The 21,097-nt window shown below is 44.5% G+C and overlaps 1 protein-coding gene across 3 annotated transcripts in view; it reads right to left on the bottom strand.

The window, feature by feature from the left end:
* The window catches only part of NGEF (neuronal guanine nucleotide exchange factor), a 118,222-nt gene that overhangs the window by 56,070 nt on the left and 41,055 nt on the right, over positions 1–21,097 (bottom strand). The window lies entirely within an intron of this gene.

The following is a 21,097-nucleotide window of genomic DNA, read 5'->3' on the forward strand; positions in this document are numbered from 1 at the left end:
CTCGAAAAAAAAAGATCTAAAAGTATGAAAATATCAAACTCATCAAACTCTAGAATTTAAAATAAACTAAGTGATCCTAAGTGATCATCAAGTTACTTATATACCAGACAGAAAAAAAGTAATTCAGGTAATTTTTAAACACAGTAGTCTATCTTTATATATATATTTTGGTTGAAGTTGTCATTGTTGTCCAACAGGCCCAGGCTGGGCTCAAACCTACCAGCTCTGGTGTATGTGGCCGGCACCCTAAACCACTGAGCTACAGGCACTTAAGCCTATCTTTATACTTTTATCAGATCTATTTTTAGGCCTATAAAAAAGGGAAGACATATTACACCTTGCTGAGTGGGCACTGTGGATTGAACTGTATCCCCCGAAAGGATACCATCAAGTCCTACCCTGTGACTTGATTTGGAAATAGGGCCTTTGCAGATGTAACCAAGTTAAGGTGATGCCACACTGGATTAGAGTGGGTCCTACCCCAATGACTGGGGTCTTTATTTATTTTTTTTTAGAGACAGAGTCTTACTTTATCAACCTTGGTAGAGTGCTGTGGCGTCAAAGCTCACAGCAACCTCCTGGGCTTAAGTGATTCTCTTGCCTCAGCCTCCTGAGTAGCTGGGACTACAGGTGCCCGCCACAACCCCTGGCTATTTTTTTGTTGCAGTTTGGCCGGGGCTGGGTTCGAACCTGCCACCCCTCGGTATATGGGGCCGGCGCCCTACCCACTGAGCCATAGGTGCCACCGACTGGTGTCTTTATAAGAAGAGGGGAATTTGGATACAGAGAGGCAGACACACAGACAGGAGCATAGTACGTGAAGATGTTGGCAGAGAATGGAATGAAGTATCACCAGCTAGGGAACATCAGGGTCGTCAGCAACACCTAGAAGCCGAGAGAGGCCTGGAACAGATTCTCCCTTGCAGCTTTCAGAGGGAGCGTGGACCTGCAAATGTCTTGCCTTTGCACTTCTGGTCTCCAGGATGGTAAGAGAATAAATTTATGTTGTTTTTAAGCCCCCCAGTTTGGAGTACTTTTTGTAGCAACCTAAGGAGACCGCTGCAGTAGATTTGCTGTGGTTATGACAGAGGTAGAGTCATTTTGAAATTCTGTGTGTTTTCGTAGAATGGAGCCAGATTCTACAATATAGTGATGACAACCAGGGTTCCCACCGCTAGGGAGCTGAGATGTAAACAGGAGCAGAGTGTACACTGTGTACTGGCTTGCAGTTACGGATATCCCTGTGAACTCACACACATGATTTCCTGGCTTGAAGAACGCCAGAAGAAGTGACCTACCTATAGTAATGAGCACACCCACTACTCAAATCTGGGCTTCTAAATGCCATTCTCAACTAAGAGGAGCTAGGGCGCTGGAGAAAAATGGCCGATTCCACACCTGGGATACAGAAAGTCTAAGAAAATATATATAGTATCTTGCTATGTCCAAAGGTAAGGAAGTGCTTGAAGACAGCAGGGGATACACCCAGGAGCATCACAGCCAGCTTGGAGGGGCTCCCACTGGCCAGATTTGTGACCACTGGGGCCTCAGAAAGCAAAGGACAATATTGGACTAAAACACATTGAATTAAAAAATAAAAACAGTCCATAGTGATACTCAAAACCAAAATAAAACAAATCAAAAAACAAAGGAGGGGTCTTCTTCACAGAAGAAAATCAACTACTATAAGTAGAAGGAATACTAGAATGCCCCCAATTTACCATTGCCAGTGTAATAGTTGGTTCAGGAAGAATGGTTAATGCATGTTAAAAGCCATCGGGTGAAAGGTTAATAATAGGACAGAGAATATTTACGTGGTCACAAACTATCACTCTGCAGATAACTTGTTAGCTGCAAAAGAAAAACTGTACCTTTACTTGGGAGCAATCTGTCAGCTTCCAAATTAACCAAATGATCAAAGTTAGCCTCAGAAATAGCAGGCTCAGCTGATGGGATGCATTTTGAAGTACACATCGCCAGGATGCTTTCTCACTGAAAATGTTTAGCCTGAGTCCAACGAGCATCTAGGCCTAACTCCTAGTTTCGAGGAAATACAAGGAGCGCGAAAACAAGTTAAAGGGACACGAGTAAGCAGGCAGACCAATCCACAGAGGGGGCTTTCCACACGATAAGCCTGGATTTTCAAAAGTCAGTCCTGGAACTAAAGGAGGCAGTGAATGCTTTAGCTTACAGGAGCTTAAAGAGATCAAGCCAACAAATGCAGTTCCAAACTTGATTAGATCTTTATAAAATGTTTTTAATTGATGCCTAATATTTGTGCATATGTATAGGGCACATGTGATAATTTGTTATATGCATAGAATTATAATGACAAAATCAGTGTATCTAGGGTTTAATTAGATCATGACTCATAAATCCCAGCCCTCGAAGACATTTTGAGGCACACTTAAATGTAGCTTGGATAGTGAATATATTGTGGAGTGATTGTTAATTTTCTTAGGTGTGATAATGGCACTGTGATTAGAATGATGTCCTTATTCTTAGAAGCTGTATGGTGAGTGTTTAGGGTAAAGAATTACAACGTCTGCAATTTACTTTCAATGGTTTGGAGGAAATCAAGGAGGGAAAAAGAGAGAGGAGAGAGAACAAAACTATGTAAAGGCTTAATAGTTTTTCGAATGCAGATTGAGGGCATATGGGAGTTCATTGTACTATTCCTTTAATTTTTCTGTATGTTTAAAATTTTTCTTCCTGAAAAGTTGGGGGAAAGGGGCTGGGTGTGATGGCTCACAGCTGTAATCCTAGCACTCTGGGAGGCTGAAGCAGGAGGGTGGCTTGAGCTCAGGAGTTCAAGACCAGCCTGAGCAAGAGTGAGACCTCATCTCTACTAAAAATAGAAAAACTAGCCTGCCATTGTGGCAGGCACCTATAGTCCCAGCTACGCAGGTGGCTGAGGCAAGAGGATCACTTGAGCCCAAGGGTTTGAGTTTGCTGTGAGCTATGATGCCACAGCACTCTACCAGGACAACAGAGTGACTTTGTCTCAAAAAAAAAAAAAAAATGTTGGGAGAAAGGAATAAAAGCATTTAGAGAAATAACACATGTGATTTTTTTTTTTTTTTTTTTGTAGAGACAGAGTCTCACTGTACCGCCCTCGGGTAGAGTGCCGTGGCGTCACACGGCTCACAGCAACCTCTTAACCCTTGGGCTTACGCGATTCTCTTGCCTCAGCCTCCCGAGCAGCTGGGACTACAGGCGCCCGCCACAACGCCCGGCTATTTTTTTTGGTTGCAGTTTGGCCGGGGCTGGGTTTGAACCCACCACCCTCGGCATATGGGGCTGGCGCCCTACTCACTGAGCCACAGGCGCCGCCCAATAACACATGTGATTTAAAGAAATGTATTAACAATCAAGTTTATTGTATAAATGTACAGTATGAAATATTGGGTTAAGGATGTTGCAGAGGCCGAAGGAAGAAGAGGACTTTGCCAGGCACTCTGCCAAGCTGGGGAGCTCTGTGGAGCCAGGACCTGCTGGGATCCAAGCCCCACCAGGCAAAGCTTTTGGCCCCTTTTGTTCACTGCTAAATCCCCAGTCCTGAGACCAAAGCCTGGATCACACCACGTGCTCAATTAGCATCCATCATCTGACGCAGTGAACTGTAAATTGCCTGGTGATAAACATCTTTGTCTGACTTTTGAGTATTTTTTAGGATATGATAGGCTCTTGGTCAAAGACTGGGAGCATTTTAATTGCTTTTTACATATATTATGAAATGGCAAAAGATTACCTTGGTTTATTCCCCTCCAGTATCTTTCTCCACACTTTTTCCAGTGCTCAGCATTAGAATTCTGAAAAGTGTCAATTTAATAGATGAAAAATGTCTTGTTTTATTTTGTATTTCTTTCTTGACTAGTGATTACTAGTTTATTATCTTTTTTTTTTTTTTTCCTGAGACAGAGACTCACTTTGCCACCCTCAGGAGAGGGCTATGGCGTCACAGCTCACAGCAACCTCAAACTCTTGGGCTCAAGTGATTCCCTTGCCTCAGCCTCCCCAGTTGCTGGGACTACAGGTACCGCCACAACACCCGGCTATTTTTAGAGACAGGGTCTAACTCTTGCTCAGCTTGGTCTTGAACCTGTGAGCTCGGGCAATATACCTGCCTTGGCCTCCCAGAGTACTAGGATTCCAGGTGTGAGCCACCACGGCCAGCCTATTATTTTCTTATGTTCTTTTGTGAATAATGTTTTCCTAGTTTTAATTTTAAGATGTTTGTGTTTCTCTAACTGATTTGTGAATACCGCATGCTGTGTTGTCTGTATGAGTATGTTTTCTTAACACAGCCTACTTAGGAGGAAAGAAACTTATTTCTAAAGGATGCGTAGATCAACATGTCACTGAGGACTGATAGGTGCTGAGGCTGGGCAGTGGGGCCACTTTGGCAGCTCCCCCCTCCAGAATCAGGGCCCACCTCTGCCTGGAGTGTTGATAACTCTCCACCATCCCCTGTGTCCTGGCAGACAGGGATCTGGGAAGAGAAGCCTCACAGATTCATTTGGTCTAGCCCCTGCCTGCAGGCTGGCACCACTGTATTCTGGTTTTACAGAAAATACCACCAAGGGACACGACCACCTCTTGGGCTGTGGGTACAACCATCTCAGGCCCCTGTGGAGCTGGGAAGGTTCTTCAGTCCTAAACAATTGTTGTGAACTCAGGTCACTTCCAGGAGGTCCCATCACCCCTATCTGTCCTCCTGCCCCTGTCAGAGACAGTTTGATCAGAAACTGTCACCATCAAACTGAGACTGGCTTTGTCTATCATCACTTCAGTCTCTTTTTCACTAACACATGATTAACTTCGCCACATGCTTCAGAGGAAACACGGACGGAGGAAGCACTGACAAATTTATATCAACTACCAACTGCTCAGTAGTTAATTTATTCAACAAGTGACTACTAAGCACCCACCCAATACATAGCATGGACAGACAACTGGCCCTCAGAGCTGCAGTGGCACCCAACACATGCCCGGCTGTTCCCGACTTCGTGTGATTGTACATAGAAGCTCCAGAGCATCAAATAATGAAATGCTGATCATTTCATACTGGCGCACTCTGAAAAGACTGTGCTCTTCGGGAGCACATCACTTCATCTCTATATTCTCTGAAGAATTCAGTTTATTGTCTTTCAGATCGTAGAGGACCAGTAAATAATTTTTCAAGACTTAAATATTTAGACTTCTATTTTCTTTGTTTAAAAGTTATCTTAATTAATTATGGGAAGGGAAATCCTTAAGGGATTTGGTGAAAATCTGGTGATTTTCAGGAGAAATTTCAGTAAGACAGGACATCTTTCTTTCTTTAGTTTTTTTCAAGGAGGCTGGATTTCTGCACAGAGTGTTGTAGGCCAGATTCCCCTGAGATTCAAATGCAATCATTGGGAAAGAGTTCCCAGGAGAAACCAGTGAGTGAGCCGGGAAGTGGGTTGGGATGTGATCCAGCTACTTTCCAGGGAGCATAAGTGACCCCTGGGAGCTTGTCCCTGTTTGCTTCAAGGAAGCTGGCATTTTATACGGTGGCAGCAGTCAGTCTTGCTGAGGGCTGTGTAGAATGTGTGTGGGGGGGGAGGTGGGAGGGGATTTGCTGGTGAACTCCCAGCATGGGGAACAGGAGAAAGGCAGGTAGGGACAGTGGGGGGGGAATGCCTGGCACCTTGACCAGCATCAGATGTGTATAAGTAGAATTACCTTCCAGACCTAGCACACACTGCTATCAGTGTATCAGTTACCTATTGCTGTGTAACAAGTGGCCCCAAGACTTTGCTGCTTATAGCAATATTTCTTCTCTCACCTGGCTCATGTGATTGAGAAGCCTCTGCTTCTGGTCCAGGGTGTCCCCTGAGGCTGTCATCAAGCAGCTAGCCAGGCCAGAGTCTCCACTTCCAAATTCATGCATGTACTTGTTAGTAGGAAGCCTCGATTTCTCACCATGGGGGCTCTCTCTCTGTGGGCTGCTGAGTGTCCCCACCACACGGAAGAATGTGGAAGCTGCTCCCCAGAGTGAGTGATGCAAGAGCAATTGATGCCTCTCTGCCTGTTATGGCCTTGCCTCTGACACCCTATTACGTCCATCTGTTATTAAAAGTGGCCAGTAAGTGCAGCTCACACTCAGTGAATACCAGGACATGGGGCCATTGGGTCCCTCTTGGAGGTGGCTGCCATATCTGCATTCCTATGGCTTTTTGCCAGGAAAGTTATGAAAATACCAGTGCCATTATCTTTTGGGGGAGCGTTGCACTGGGCAGAGCAGACTCCAAAGTAGGACTTTCCTGCCAAATCTGCCATCCCTTTAGGACAGAACTTTCCTATGTTCATTGCCCCTGGCTCTCCCTGAGGTCCTCCTTGTACCACAAGTGAATCACTGTGTTTGATGCTCTGCCTTGAACCCCAGCCCAGCCACCTAGTTTCTTCTGCTCACACGCAGATTCTTAGCTCTCTCCACAGTCAAAAGCATGACAGCCTCCTCTCTGCAGACACGTGACTAGGCAACCTGGGAAGACCTGAATCCCAGCATAGTAATTACACTTGGCCAAAATAGAGCGTGCTATTATTCTACACCGCAGAGTCAAGATCTTAATTTGGAGGTTTTACAGTTGCCTGACTGGCAGTGTCAGGATTTAGGGGCCGACAGCGCCAATTACCCGTGTCAGAGAGGGAGAACAGGAAGCGGGGAGGTTTTACACTTCCTTGCAGGGGCCTTGAGCTTGGCTGCACTTAGGAGCCATCAGGGTGCCGAGGACCATGTTGCTCACTCCTTTGCAACCCTCTCCACATTCGCCGTGTGCAGTGGAAATTCCAGTACATTGTTTAGAGGCAAAGCAAGTAATTTCTCCCATGGACTCTATGCTGAGCACGACAGGGACTTGTGAGTGGCAGTTTTTTATGGCATCTCTTAGCATAAGCCAAGAGTGTGATAGCAAAATGCAACTCTGGAGATGTTTCTGCCAGAGTTAAAGGGTGAAGGGAAGGTACAAAATGGTAAAGTCCAAGGGCATAGCCCTGTGTGTGGGAGAGCTGGTGTGGTCTAGGGATAAAACTCAGATTATCAAAGGGATAAACAGCCTCAAGGTCTTCAAGCTGCCTGAGCAGGGCTCTGTCGGAGGCAGGCTGGGGCTCAGGCAAACACCTAGAACTTAGGTGCTCTGCACAGGGATTAGGCAGATTTTTAAAAGTGACGGGGAGTAGCCAGAACTGGGAATATGCATAGAAATTCCAAGGACAACACATAAGAATCACGTTAGCGTAAGAACCATAGAGAAAACTGACGCTGCCCAAACTCTAACACTCATTTACTGAGCACCTCGTGTGTGCAACAACCATTGAAATGTTTTCCCTGCATTTTTTTCCTGAGTGAGGTAATGCTTGTCAAGTCCAGAAACATCGGGATCCATGCCATTCACTTCGTTTTCTTGAACATGGCTCTCTCCACGGGAAGACTTACATCCCGGTGTTTCTGGAAGATGCCCCAGAAGAGCAGCTAGTACCTTTTTGCAGAGATATTGATTACTCTCATGGTGATTACAGGATTTCCTAATCTTCGATCAGTTAACTTTACATAGCAGTTTCCACACAGAAATGATATTATTTACCAAACAACGTTTTGGGGGTTTCTATTCTCTGACTCTTCCAGCTTCTTGCCACTTGGGCACCAAAGTCTTAGAAACATGGTCAATTGCTTTGATCGATCTACCTTTGCACAAGTGCATCTGTCTCTTGATATTGTTCACATCGTTTTGAGACAGCTGCTCCTATATAACCAGCATGCTCAAAAAATAAAAAATAAAGCCAAAGCATAATCAACATACACTCTTTTAAAAGGACATAAGATATATTACTAATGACTTTGACATACATCCTTTTATGAAAACTAGGAAGCTAAATCCTCTGCGACCCACCACCTGCCTAGGGGCACAATTCTGGGTGATCTCCAGGAAGATTCGAGAAAGGCAGTTCTGGGTTTGCCCCAGGACGTGCACAGTTTCTTCTGGGGAACACGACTAAAACAACTGAGGCCCAGAAAAAAGAAACATTTCCAAGCAGGAAGGCATTTGGGCCACACACTGGGTCCCACAATGAGCTCCTGGAACATTGGCTTTGGGCCATGGGGGCCTCATAGGTTGTCAGGGAGAATGGAGGCCAAATATCTCCCTGAGTCCCCAAATAAAGAATTTTCAGACAGAAATATGCACTCATGGGAGTGGAGGTGCTCAATAAATACTAGTTACATTAACAAACACACAGGGAGGCACCTGTGGCTTGAAGGGGTAGGGCGCTGGCCCCATATGCCAGAGGTGATGGGTTCAAACCCAGCCCCGGCCAAAACTGCAGAAAAAACAAAACAAAACAAAAAACATTAATGGATTGGTAACTTCAAGTTTTGGGGGTGAAGTACCTGCCAAAAATAATGATTTTTTTGTTTTAAAGCAGCTAACTTCGAAACTATTCTTTTTTCCTGTTGATATGTGGGTAATGGGACAGATTATCTTCTGTGGGAACCATTCATTTATGGTCAGGGATGCACTGCCCAACTCCAGGGGTACTTTTTACATAGACGATAGTGTAAATGGAACTCTCCAGAACTGGGCCTGGAATCACACTCTCAACTTAAAGGAAGGTACTTTATACTCCAACAGAGGAGGCATCCATGTGGGTCATCGATTCATTCATTCATTCATTCTCTTACTGTCTTAGCCCTGGGATATAACAATGAATAAGACCCCAGTCCAGCACTTCTAGTTACTGTCTAATAGAAAACATGAATAAGTCGTCAGAAAATTACCTATGTATATATGTGATGGAGATGTTACAGGGTGCGGTGGGAGCTTAAGAGAGGGTTTTCTAAACCAGTGTGAAGCAGGAAGCATGAAGGAGGGGTGGTGGCTGGAGGAAGCCTTCGTGGAGGAAGCTAAGTGAGCAGGGTGACGAGGAACTGTGCAGCCACGGCGGGGGTGGGGTGGCAGCAGGTGCAGAGGCCCCTTGGAGGCAGCACTTTCACATCATTGGGACCTGGTCACGGGTAACACAGGTTGGGCACCAGTCCTTGTTCTCAGCACTTTACAGATATTAACTCACTTTTCCTCTGTAATGCCCCTGTACATCACCTATCATCAATATCCCCAACTTAAAGATGCAGAAACTGAGACAAAGAAGGGCTAATAACTTGCCTAAGGTCAAGCCTGGCAGTCTATATCCAGAGCCTGAAGTCTTTTTCCCTCAAGATATTGAATACTTTTATATTTTAAAAGGATCTCAAAGGTGACAAGTTACAAGTATAATACAAAGAACTGTTTTTTGCTTTTCCTGAGCCATTGGAGGGTCAGTTGCTGACCTGATAACCCCAAATACTTTAGTGTGTATTTTCTATAACCAAGGACTAGCACCTAGAGAGCCCAAGTATAATCATCAAAGTCAGGAATTTATCTTTAATACATTGTCAACAATGAATCTCCCACTCCCTTCAGATTTCCGTGAGTGTCTACTGTGATGTCCTTTAGAGTGAGATGGGTCGGGCCTCTCTGCCCGCCTGTAATTAGGAGCATCTCCTCAGTCTTCATGTGGGTTGACACTTAAAGTGATTCCAGACCGATTATCTCATTGAACGGTTCTCCTTTGGGGCTGTTCTGGCGTTTTCTATGATGAGATGGAGGTTTTGAATCTCAGTCTGGCCACCTTATTTAGTTTGGCATGTTTCTGAATTTTATAAAGTTGAAACAATAGTGCGTTAATTCTTCCGTGCCACCCCCACGCTCATCCCGGGCTGGCAGGTGCTGGGCACTGTTTGCGTGTTTTCTGGTTTCAGACTCGACTCTGTCTCTGCAAGTGACTGAGGCCTGGGAAGAGCAAGGGCTGATATACCCATGAGGCGAAGAGCACGTTCAATCCACTTGGAACCTGCCTCTGGCTTGTGCAAGGACTGGCTCCCCAGAGACCTGGGTCAGGGTAGGTTGGGTTTTGAAACGGAGAGAAACAAGTTTATTTGTTTTATTTGTCCACTCACTCTGCCTTCCACATCCTCCCCCAGAGCCAGCTCATAAGGAAAATATTTTAAATTAAGAATTCAAAAGAACTAGAAAATGCTACAACCAATACAAGACAAGATTATGACTAATAGGGCAGTGCCTGTGGTTCAGTGGGTAGGGTGCCTGCCCCATATACCGAGGGTGGCGGGGTTGAACCGGGCCCCGGGGCCAGCTAAAACAGCAATGAGAATTGCAACAAAAAATAGCCGGGCGTTGTGGCGGGCGCCTGTAGTCCCAGTTACTCGGGAGGCTGAGGCAAGAGAATTGCCTAAGCCCAAGAGCTGGAGGTTGCTTTGAGCTGTTACACCATGGCTCTCTACTGAGGGCAACAAAGTGAGACTCTGTCTCAAAAAAAAAAAAATAAAATAAAAAAAATAAAGATTATGAATAATAGAAGAAACAGAGCAATTAACATTATGTATAAAGGATTGAGAGAATCAATGAAATAGTAGTTTAGAACCAAAATTAGGTTACTGAAACATTACAGTTATAAACAGTAAACAAAATGAAAGAGCATAGGAAGGATTACAGTTAAAAAGAAACAGAAAATAAAACAATAAATTAAAACAAAAAGAAATCTCCAGAAGGTTAGGAATTTAAACAGCAAGACAAAAATGAAATAAAGGGGGAAAAGGATTTGGTGCTATTTTTTTTTTTTTAGACAGAGTTTCACTTTGTCATCCTCGGTAGAGTGCTGTGGCTTCATAGCTCACAGCAACCTCAAATTCTTGGGCTCAAGCATTTCTCTTGCCTCAGCCTCCTAAATAGCTGGAACTATAGGTGCCCGTCATAACGCCCAGCTATTTTTAGAGATGGGGGTCTCACTCTTGCTCAAGCTGGTCTCGACCCCATGAGCTCAGGCGATCCACCTGCTCAGCCTCCCAGAGTGCTAGGATTACAGGCGTCAGCCACCACACCGGGCCAAAGTGCTGGTTTTTAATAGTGCTGGTATTACAAACCTAAAAGATAGAAGAAGAATATTTAAAAGGCGACTGAAATAGGAAGGAGGAAAGAAGGTAAAGGAGCAAAGGAAAGACACTTGAAAATTAAAGGAGTGAAGAGTAAAATAAGCGAGAATAACCAAAATAAGGCTAATAAGGCTAAAAGGGCAATTTAGCAAGTGAGACGTGTCAAGAGTTTAAAGCAATAAAGATGCTATCGTGGGTTAAGCCCATCCATTCTTCAAAGCAGGCCCAGCAGCCCTGGCGGCGCTGGTGCTGTTATTGTTTTAAATGTTAGAGTCAGCATATCCCAGACTTTGACATCATCAGATCTGAGTTTCGGGCACATTCCTGCACCTGTTAGGTAACCCCTAACTGTGGGCCCCCACCAGAGGAGTGGGGCCAGACTGCACCCACCTCCAGTGCCACACCCGAGAGCCACCTGCCCTGCAGCTCAACCCGCAAGGGCTGTGGGGAGTAGGGGGACATGCCCCCTCACCTTCCCAAAGGGGAAAAACATTTAGAACTGCTGAAAATAGCACAGAGCTGTCAGAAGTATATGAAATTAGCTATGTAAACTGTGAAACAGAAGTCACAGTTATATTCGTTCTGAGACAGTGTGAAAATAGAAACAATTTTACAGATAGAAAATCTAAACCTCTCTTCAGTCCCTCTGTCCAAGTGGCCGGAGGAACTTTGAATGCTCTTGTGTCCTTTGTCTATTACAGTCCACAGAACTGGGCGGGCAATGCTGGGTCCCAGGGACCTGGAGAGGAAATTATTTACAATGCTCAATTTGTATCTTTATTGCTGAGGGCACTTAGTCTCCTGCCTTATTAGGGGAGGTGGGAAAATAGTTTAGCTTCAAAAGGCAGGGAGGAAGACAAACCCCTCTGAGTCTGTATCCTGCCGGAGCTGCAGTGAACATGCACCTATCCTGGTGACAGTGAGCTGGCTTTGCAAGAGCCTTGGTCTGTGCAGTCCGGGGCATCTTCAGCTATTTCTCAGACATGTGCTAAATGCTCAGAGGGAACAAAACTTGGCTTGGTTCTGCCTTTGGAGGGCATATAGTCATTGCCACCTGGGCCACCATGGTCATGGTAAGAGTCAATTGTGCCACCAACCTGGAAAAGGAACGTGGACCAGGGAATAGGGCTGAAAGGTCTCTATACTTAAGCACCTGCTTTTTTATTTCGTAAAAAAATAAAATGAAATGAAAGTTTTTATTATGGAAAATTTCTAAACCTAACTGAAGGAGACAGAAAAGTATAATGAACTTCCCAAACACGCATCACCCAGCTCCCACAGTTCTCAGCTCAGCCCAGCTTCCTCCCACCCACTCCTTCCTAGGCCTTGGACTCCTTTGCAGCAAACCCCAGACATCCTATCACTTCATCCATAATATTTCAGAATATATCTCCAAAAGATATGGAGAATTATATATAGTTAAAAATACAACTATGATACCATTCTCATGCCTAAAGAAATTAATGATAATTTAACACCATTAAATATCAGATCAGTGTCCAAACCTCCCTGATTGTCTGTTACACTTCCCTGGCTATGGTATGTTTATCTGAAAAAGGATTCAGACAAGTTCTATCTATTGCAGTTGGTTGATATTTCTTGCCTTTCTTCAAAGTTTTTATTTGAGCAAAAATATATAGGCTTAATTTTAGTTAAGCTGGAGAAGTAATTATAATTTCTCAGTCCAAGGATGTTAAGAACCAACTTGCAAAGCTTTTTTCAAAAAGTATTCTTTTGGCTTTTGAAGGTGTCTATTTTCAAACTTAATATTGGAGTCAAGCAAAATTGACAATCAGGATTTTCAAAATAAAAAGACCTTTTTCAATTTTTTTGAAACAGAGTCTTATTTTGCCGCCCTTGATAGAGCCATAGCGTCATAGCTCACAGCAAGCTCAAACTCTTGGGCTCAAGTGATTATCTTGCCTCAGCCTCCCAAGTAGTTGGGTCTATAGGTGCCCACCACGATGCTCAGCTATTTTTAGAGATGAGGTCTCGCTCTGGCTCAGGCTAGTCTCGAACTCCTAAGGTGGTTGGATTGCTTGAGCTCAGGAGTTGGAGACCAGCCTGAGCCAGAGCTAGACCTCATCTCTAAAAATGGCCAGGTGTCATGGCAGGCACCTGTAATTCCAGCGTGGCCTCCCAGAGTGCTAGGATTACAGGCGTGAGCCATTGTGCCGGCCTAAAAAGACATTTTTAAAATGTAATCGTTTGGTATGGCCTGTAAATTTTATATTATTTCATGACACAAAGCACTGTGAAGTGGTGTAAGGAACACATAGAAATTGTGTAATAATTACTTATTAAGCTGAAATGAACTGATAAACACCATGAATTACACCCTCCCTAGCAACCAGACTGGCTAATGATTTTCACCTTTTTGGTGACATGATCCTACGTAGAGGCATCATATTCAAATTGGTTAGATCCAACAGTCACATCTGTTTTTAGAACATAAGACTGTGTCAGTTTTAGGCCTTGTTCCTGGGAAGTGCTTGGTGATCGGTTTGGGATGACCAGACTCCATGCACTGTCTCCTCTCACCAGACCTTGAATGTCGGTCATCGGCAAAGAAGTAGGTCTTATGAAAAAGTGGGTTAAAAACAACTGCATAGGTGTTTTTCACAGAGTCAGGGAAACCCAGAGAATGGATGCTCTGGGATAATTCGGCTATGGTCTTAAATTGCTAATTAGCCAGTACTTGTCATCTTTAAAAAGAAAAACTTGATTTTTGGCTTCAATTTCATAAGCGGCTTGAATGCCAGATGGCCAGGTTGGCCACGAGGGAGAAATCAAGCTATTACCTGTCTCTGGTCTCTCAGGAGCCTCCTACCTGAAGAATCTGTCTTTAAAGAAAATGGTTTTATCTCTCACTATAGTGGCAGCATCAAAACTCTAACGGGGGTCACGGATAACCGATTTTGGACTGTCAGGATTTGGCGTGGTTTGGTGTTCTTCAGGCCTCCCTACGGGGACTGAAAGACACATGTGTCATCAGCAGAGAGGCGAATTGTGTTGAGAGGTCAGTATAATCATAGGTGGGGAATGTTAGGCCTTTCATTCGTTGGAATGGTTGAGACCCAAGGAATGGCCAAGCTCATGAACAGCAAGAAAGAACAAGTCTGTTCCCCTGGAGTTGTTAGTCCAGATCTTGGCCTCGTCACAATGTGCATCTCCTCCAATACCAGATTCAGGTCCGAAAGTGTGGGCTGTGACTCCACGTCTGCCATCAAAACACTGCAGTCTCCATGTGCTCCATGTGCAAAACGTATCATAACGTCAGCTTTCCTGTGGTTACCTTTCTGAATTTCAGGGCGGTCACTCTGCTCCATACGTGGAAAGCTTTCTGGATGGCAGAGTCAACATCCTCACACCTCGTGTCAGGACTGTCATGACTGATTCTGTAGGTGACAGAATGTTTCTTGCACCCTGGCCCCCGGCAGCACAGGTCACCCTCGGTGGTGGCATGTGCACCACCTCCAGGGTATTGTGTCCGGTTGCCCAGTCACTTGTAGCCCCCTGACTCTGCATTTCCTCAATTTTCTCCTCTGTTTTGACTTTAATTTTTGTCATTCTCTCCATCTCAAGAACATAAAATTGTTCTAAGTACCTTTCAGTAAATAAACAGCACAGCATTTTCTTCCAGGCTTATGTTCTTGATCAGCAGAAGAACTCCAGAGGCAGCGACTTGTAGGACCAGTGTTGACAGAAGAAACCTCACCGCAGACTTCTCCTGAACGGTGCAGCTCGATTTACCCCCCTTCCTTTTCAGCGGTTATTTCCTTTAGACTCTTAATCGTGTGCTCTCTTTTCTTATTTTGCTCCTTGCAGTTGAGAAATTGGGCCATTCATCCTGTTTGGATTTGCTGATTGCCTCGGCCTGGTGTTGTCCAACCCGTTCCTCTCGCTCCTGTGAGTCCCACAAATTACACACTTGATTGGGGCCAGGCTGCATTTCTTCAGCTCCTATATTGCCCCAAATAACAGACTAATGACAAAACCCAGAAACAGCTTTCTTGAATAAAAGAGACAGCCCCCAACTTGCAGTGACTCAATGTTTGTCCCTGGAGTTTACAAACTGTCTTGCTGTAAGATTCTCACAGTAACAACCCAAACTAGCACAATGAACGTCCAACAAACTGCCCCCAGAGTAACTGTACAGGTACATTTCCACAGAAATATCCAATATTCCTACTGGTCTTTGCCCAGCATAGTCATTCAAAGGTGTCACATATGAGTCTTTGGTGGCATTGAGGGAGCTCATGGCAATGGTCATTTTTGAGATGGATCCAGGGATATATTCACAATATTTAGTAACTGGAAAAGTATGGCCCCAACCAGCTTCCACAGAGCTGCTAGTTCCGACTGTGGCTGCCCCCAGCGCCCCGGCATCGACCCTGGGGGTGACGCCAATGTTTAAGGCAGGCTGACCATTCTTGGAGTAATAAACTCCTGTAACTCCCTCAGGGCATCACCAGGAAAAGGCGAAGGTCAGTGGACTATGTTTTAAAAAAAACTGATGCTTGTTTATTTGCAGAAAAACTGCTCCCTGTGACATTTGATGATGCAGCTTAATTTTATATAGTAAATACCAATTTATAAAAGCACATTAAAGTTTTATTCTTTTTTATGTATGTATTTATCAGTTTGGTGCTTTTGTGGTATGCAACGATTTCTGGGATTAGAACCCTGACTCATGACATTGCACTTATACAAATAAAGATTCAATTTATAACAACTTAACTTGAGAGGGTCCCTAAGGGGATTGCAGGTGAGGGGACACTGGGCAGATTAACTAGGACAGTGGTTCTCAACCTTCCTAATGCCGCAGTGTATTTTCATTGTTAAAAAGGGGTCGTGGCCCACAGGTTGAGAACCACTGAACTAGGAGCTCCTCCTTCTCACAGCCAACATTCCGCAGTGGAACAGGGGACTCTGGGGTGTGGAGTCAGAGTCTTGGAGTTCGTAGTCTGCCTAGAAAGATACCAGCCGTCCTCTGGGGACAGGCACTGACCACTAAGAAGAACATCACATGCCCATGTTTGCACCATCCACACTTCTTAAAAACTGAAGGCCTGTTCCTGAGCCCACCCTGGGCCTCCAAAGACCCCATGTCCTTGTCTCCATCCTCTGCTTCTCACCTCACCCGGTGCTCTCTGGCATTGACTTGTGTGTGAGAACCAGCCTCCAAGGACACCAGATGTGTTTGGGGCACCTGGCCCAGCTCCCTCTGAGGAAATGGGAATGGTTCCCTGATCCTGCCTCTTGCTATTATAGCTGAGTGCCTCAGACATCAACACCCAAGGACAGGCTGCCAGACGCTTTCCCTTAGAAATACTTTTTCTCTAAGAGACACAAAATACTTTTTCTCCCTGTTAGCTGTGGAGAGTCAGGCTGAAAAGTGAGCCTGCCTATGACTGCCATTTGAGTCACGTGCAAGCTGGAAGGCAGAGAAGGACAGGAGAGCAGTCTGCAGAGAGAAGCAGGAGGAATGGGCCCCACATCCTGGAGAAAGGGTAAAGTGGCTCTGGTGAGGGTGGCCTTTTCATTGCTGTGAAGATGGACGCGTCTTTTACACTTGGCACCATACCCCTCTTCTACTTGAGCAAATCTGATCTGAGGTTCCTGATCTCTGCAACCAACGCAGCCTGGAGCAGGGACGAAGACAGAGATACCCTCTCTCACCACTTCCATCCAACCTTGCAATGGAGTCCTCACCATGCAATAAGGCAAGAAAAACAAACACAGTAGAACCTCTGTAAGATGACCACCCAAGAAACCTCAATAAGCTAGTCCACTGAAGATGGTCGACAAACGAAAGGTTCACGGAGTGCGTGTGACGCGTGTCCAGTCTATGAAAATTAGGTCAACTTAAGGAGAGGGTCAATGCCGGGAGGTGGTCAACTGTGGAGGTTACACTGTGCAAGGCATGAAGATTGCCAAGAAAGAAACAGAACTGTCTTTATTCACAGATGGGAAGGTTGTGTGCATAGACAATCCAGTCTGTACACACAAACAATGAGAACAAATTAGAACAAATAAGCAAATTTATTAACACCACAGGATACTAGTTAATTACATTTCTAGGTATTACCAAAAATAATTGAAAAGTGAAGTTACAAAACAGTGGCATTCAAAATAGGAACAAAAAACATAAAATACCTAGGAACAACAGTAATTAAGATGAGTATAAAATCTTCAAGTAAAAACTATAAATCATGACTAGATTAATTTAAAGAATATCTAAATTAGTGGAAAGTTAGGACATAGTTTGAACAATTTAAGTTGCCAACGTTCAGCTGTCAGTGATCCCTCCAATGTTTCAAAATTGACAGATAAAAATTGAATATGTTTATCACATACAACATGTTGTTTTGAAAGATTTGTACATTGTGGAATGGCTAAATCAAGCTAATTAGCATATGCTTTGAGTCCCAGATTTATCTGTAGAGACAATGCAATTTCAACCAAAATCCTAGCAGAGTTTTTTTGGTAGAAATTGACAAACTGATTCCAAAATCTATATCAAAATGCAAAAGACTCAAAATAGCTAAGAATATCTTAAAAAAAAAAAAAAAGTAGGAGGGCTCACACTACCAGATTTTAAGGCTTAGCATAAAGCAACAGCATTTAAGACATTGGTATTGGCATAAGCGTAGACAATGAGATCGATGAAATAGAAAACAGTCCAGAAATAGACCCACATGCCTGCCATCATTGGATTTTTGAAGAAAGCATCAATGCAGTTCACTGGGTGAACAGAAGACCTTTTAAATAAACAGGCTAGAGTTAACCAGAGATCCACATGGACCAGGGACTTAAATGTGAAAGGTAAAAGTATCAAACTTCTGTAAGAAAAGCAGCAGAGTGTCTTCATGACTTTGAAGTAGTAAAACATTTCTCAGGATAGACAAGAACAAACAATAAGACATTGGTAAATTTGTCTTCCTCAAAATTAAAAATGTCTGCTTATTAAAGACAGAAAACTTAAAAAGGTGAGTAAGCTACAGCTGACAGAAAATACGTGTATTTGCAGTGCACCTATCTGACCAAGGACTTAAATTCAAGATACACAGGTGGCTATAAAGTTCGTGTGCAATAAAAATTTATGGCCACCCAGTATAAAGAACTCCTAAAAATTAAAAAAAAAAAAAAATAGGCAAGCAACTTGAATAGGAACTGCACAAAATAAAATATATGAATGGCCAATAAACATATGAGAAGTTGTTCAACATCAGGAGCCATCAGGGAAACTCAGATTAAAACCACAGGGAAAAACCACACAATATAAGGGTGGATACATTTACAAAGACCGACAATTCTAAGTGTTGGTGAGGATCTGGAGCCAGTGGGACTTGGAAATCTTGCTGGTGGGAATGTAAAATAGTGCAACCATTTTGAGCAATTATTTGGTTGTTTCTACTGAAGTTAAATAAACATCCATCCAAGTCCACTCATGGGTATTTACTCCAGAGGAATGGAAGCAGGCTTCCAGATAAAGACTTGTCTAAGAACGTTCACGGCAACTTTATTCATAATAGTTAAAAACTGGAAACACTCCAAATATCCAGTAATAGAAGGATGGATAAGCAAATTATGGTAATACTCAGCAATAAAAAAAAACCTGATACACGCACATTGGCAGATCTGAACAATATTATGTTGAGCAAAATCAGGCAGACAGCGCTGAGCATACCCTGTGTGCTCCCACTCATATGAAGGTTAATAACCAGCAAAACAAACCTAACATGCTGGAAGTCAGATGGTTATGTCTGAGGGTCGGCCATTGAGGTAAAAGTAGCCACAGGGGCTTTTCTAGTATGTTCTCTGTCTTGGTCAGCTTGATGGTCAAATGGGTGTCTCTATGCACAAATTTATCCAGCTGCAGGCCCACTTTACTGTAATGTACATTGGCCTTCAGTGAAGTACTGTTAAAATTGCATTTATAAAAACACTAGCTACAGTGACAAAACAAAACAGGGAGATAAAATGCTTGGGCCTCTTCATGAGATGAACACTCTAGTTTCTCTTCAGTTGTTACTGGACTTAGTGTTATGTAGGGCTTTTTTTTGTTGTTTTTGCCGGCATTTTTTCTCTGATTAATTTAGGTCATAAAACCTGCTTTTATGTGCACAGATCAAGCAAGAAGCCAGAGAATTGTCTTCCTGGCTTAGAACAAAAGAGAATTCAAAGAGGAATGGATAGTTAGAGGCTCTGGGAAACTGACTAGAAACTGACAAGAGATGTTCAAAATCAACCATGCTTCTTTAGATCAGGGGCCCAGTCTAAAAAGACAGGGATGCTGAGGTGGGGGTAAGAGCAGGGATACAGTGAGACAACTAACAGATCTGACCCCCTGAATGCTCTGCAGCCAGGGAAACAGGGAGGAAATGGGATGAACAGAAACAGAATGGGTGAGCACCCCAGGCGGCTCACTTCGGACACTGGTGGAGTGGCTCACTGACTGTCAGTGTAACACACAGGAGAAACTTGTATTTGGGGCTTTACCTTTAAAGACAACTCTCAGTCCTTGGAACCCGACAGCCCATCAGGAGGTTTTAATCTAGAAAACGGTCCCAGAGCAGCTGTGTTATGACTCACCTTGCCACAGAAATCCAGCTCAGAGACAAGTTGGAATGGCATAGAGACAGTGGCACAGTGGAGCACTAAGTCCTGTTTTTGAGGTGGTTGAGATTGATACATACACTCACCAGAACCTCTGTGCTGTCCTTACTAAGCCGTGAGACAGAGGTCTGGGCAGGCTAGACGTGGGCAGCGCACCCAGGAAGGCTTGCTTCTCCCTCCTGAGCCTGCTCTGGAGGTGGCACTGCCCGACTGGGCCTTGCCTGTAATCTCAGGCAGATCCTTGTAGGTTACAAGCAAATGGTCTCTTTCACTGCGTATTAAAAAGTGCAACCCCAAGCGATTTCCAAACTGCCAACTCCTCCCTCTCCTGGCCCAGAGCAGCCAGGGTCAAAGCCTTTACATCTTGCTCCATCTTTTCCCCGCCTCTAGCTGCTGTTTGGGCCCTCAAAGTCTGGCCCCTGCCAGGGCTCCTCAGAGGTACCTTGCGGGGGTGTCTGACGCAGTTCTTTGGTGTGTGCAAACTCTGAAGGCGGCCACTTTGTGTCCTAGCAGGACACCCTCCTGGAAGGAGTTCTTCCCTAAGCAGGTTGTAACTGGCTTCCTTCCCTGAGTCCACACTTGGCTCTGAGAAATCGTGGGTCCCTGCCTTGCCTGTGGGGAAATGCCCCTGCCTCCTGGACAGGCTGCTTCAGCCAGCCCAGCTCCAGATGTTTCCAGGTGAGAGTCAGGTTCCTGTCCCTATGCCCTCCAAATTTCAGAGATTTCCAGGTAGATCTTGTGCAGCACACATGCCCTTATTTGGCTTAAGATGAGGAAATAGCCACCACCACCACACCCTCCCCAACCCCGGTAGAAACACACAGCCCCAGACAACTTCCTCCAAACAAAACCTGGTAGCTGGTCCCTTCACTCCCTCACTGTTATCGTTTGTTACAATATAGAGGCTTTGATGTGCTGACTGGCAAGTAGACAGTGGGAGTTCTCCCTCCTCTGCCCCACTGAGAGTCTTGCTCCAGGGTTGGATCCTGGTTGTCAGTTATTTTTATTATCACTCTGTTGATACCCTCCACTGGGGGGTGAGGTAAGGGTGGCTTCACCATCTCTTGGAATGTCCCTTATAGATGGTCAGACATTTTCAGTATTGCTCTTGGCTACTAGGGCTCAAGCCAGATCAGAGACAACAGAAAACAGTTGACCTTGCTACCCTGTTTCCCTGAAAAAAAGACATCCTCCGAAAATAAGACCTACTTACAGGAAAGATAAGACATCCCCTGAAAATAAGACCTAGCGCATCTTTGGGAGCACACCTTAAAATATGACACTGTCTTATTTTTGGGGAAATAGGGTATCTAATTGGTCCGTGTGTGCATGTGCACACATGTGCGTGCATGATCCAGACCCGATGGGTACACAACCTCAGGAAGCAAAGTGTGGCCTCCCCATCGCACCCTGGGATTCTGGGTGCTTTGCCTGGTCCATACTTCCTCAGTGCAGATACGGGGATAC

This window comes from Nycticebus coucang, chromosome 7, assembly GCF_027406575.1.
Source record: "Nycticebus coucang isolate mNycCou1 chromosome 7, mNycCou1.pri, whole genome shotgun sequence".
In the NCBI taxonomy this organism is placed as follows: domain Eukaryota; kingdom Metazoa; phylum Chordata; class Mammalia; order Primates; family Lorisidae; genus Nycticebus; species Nycticebus coucang.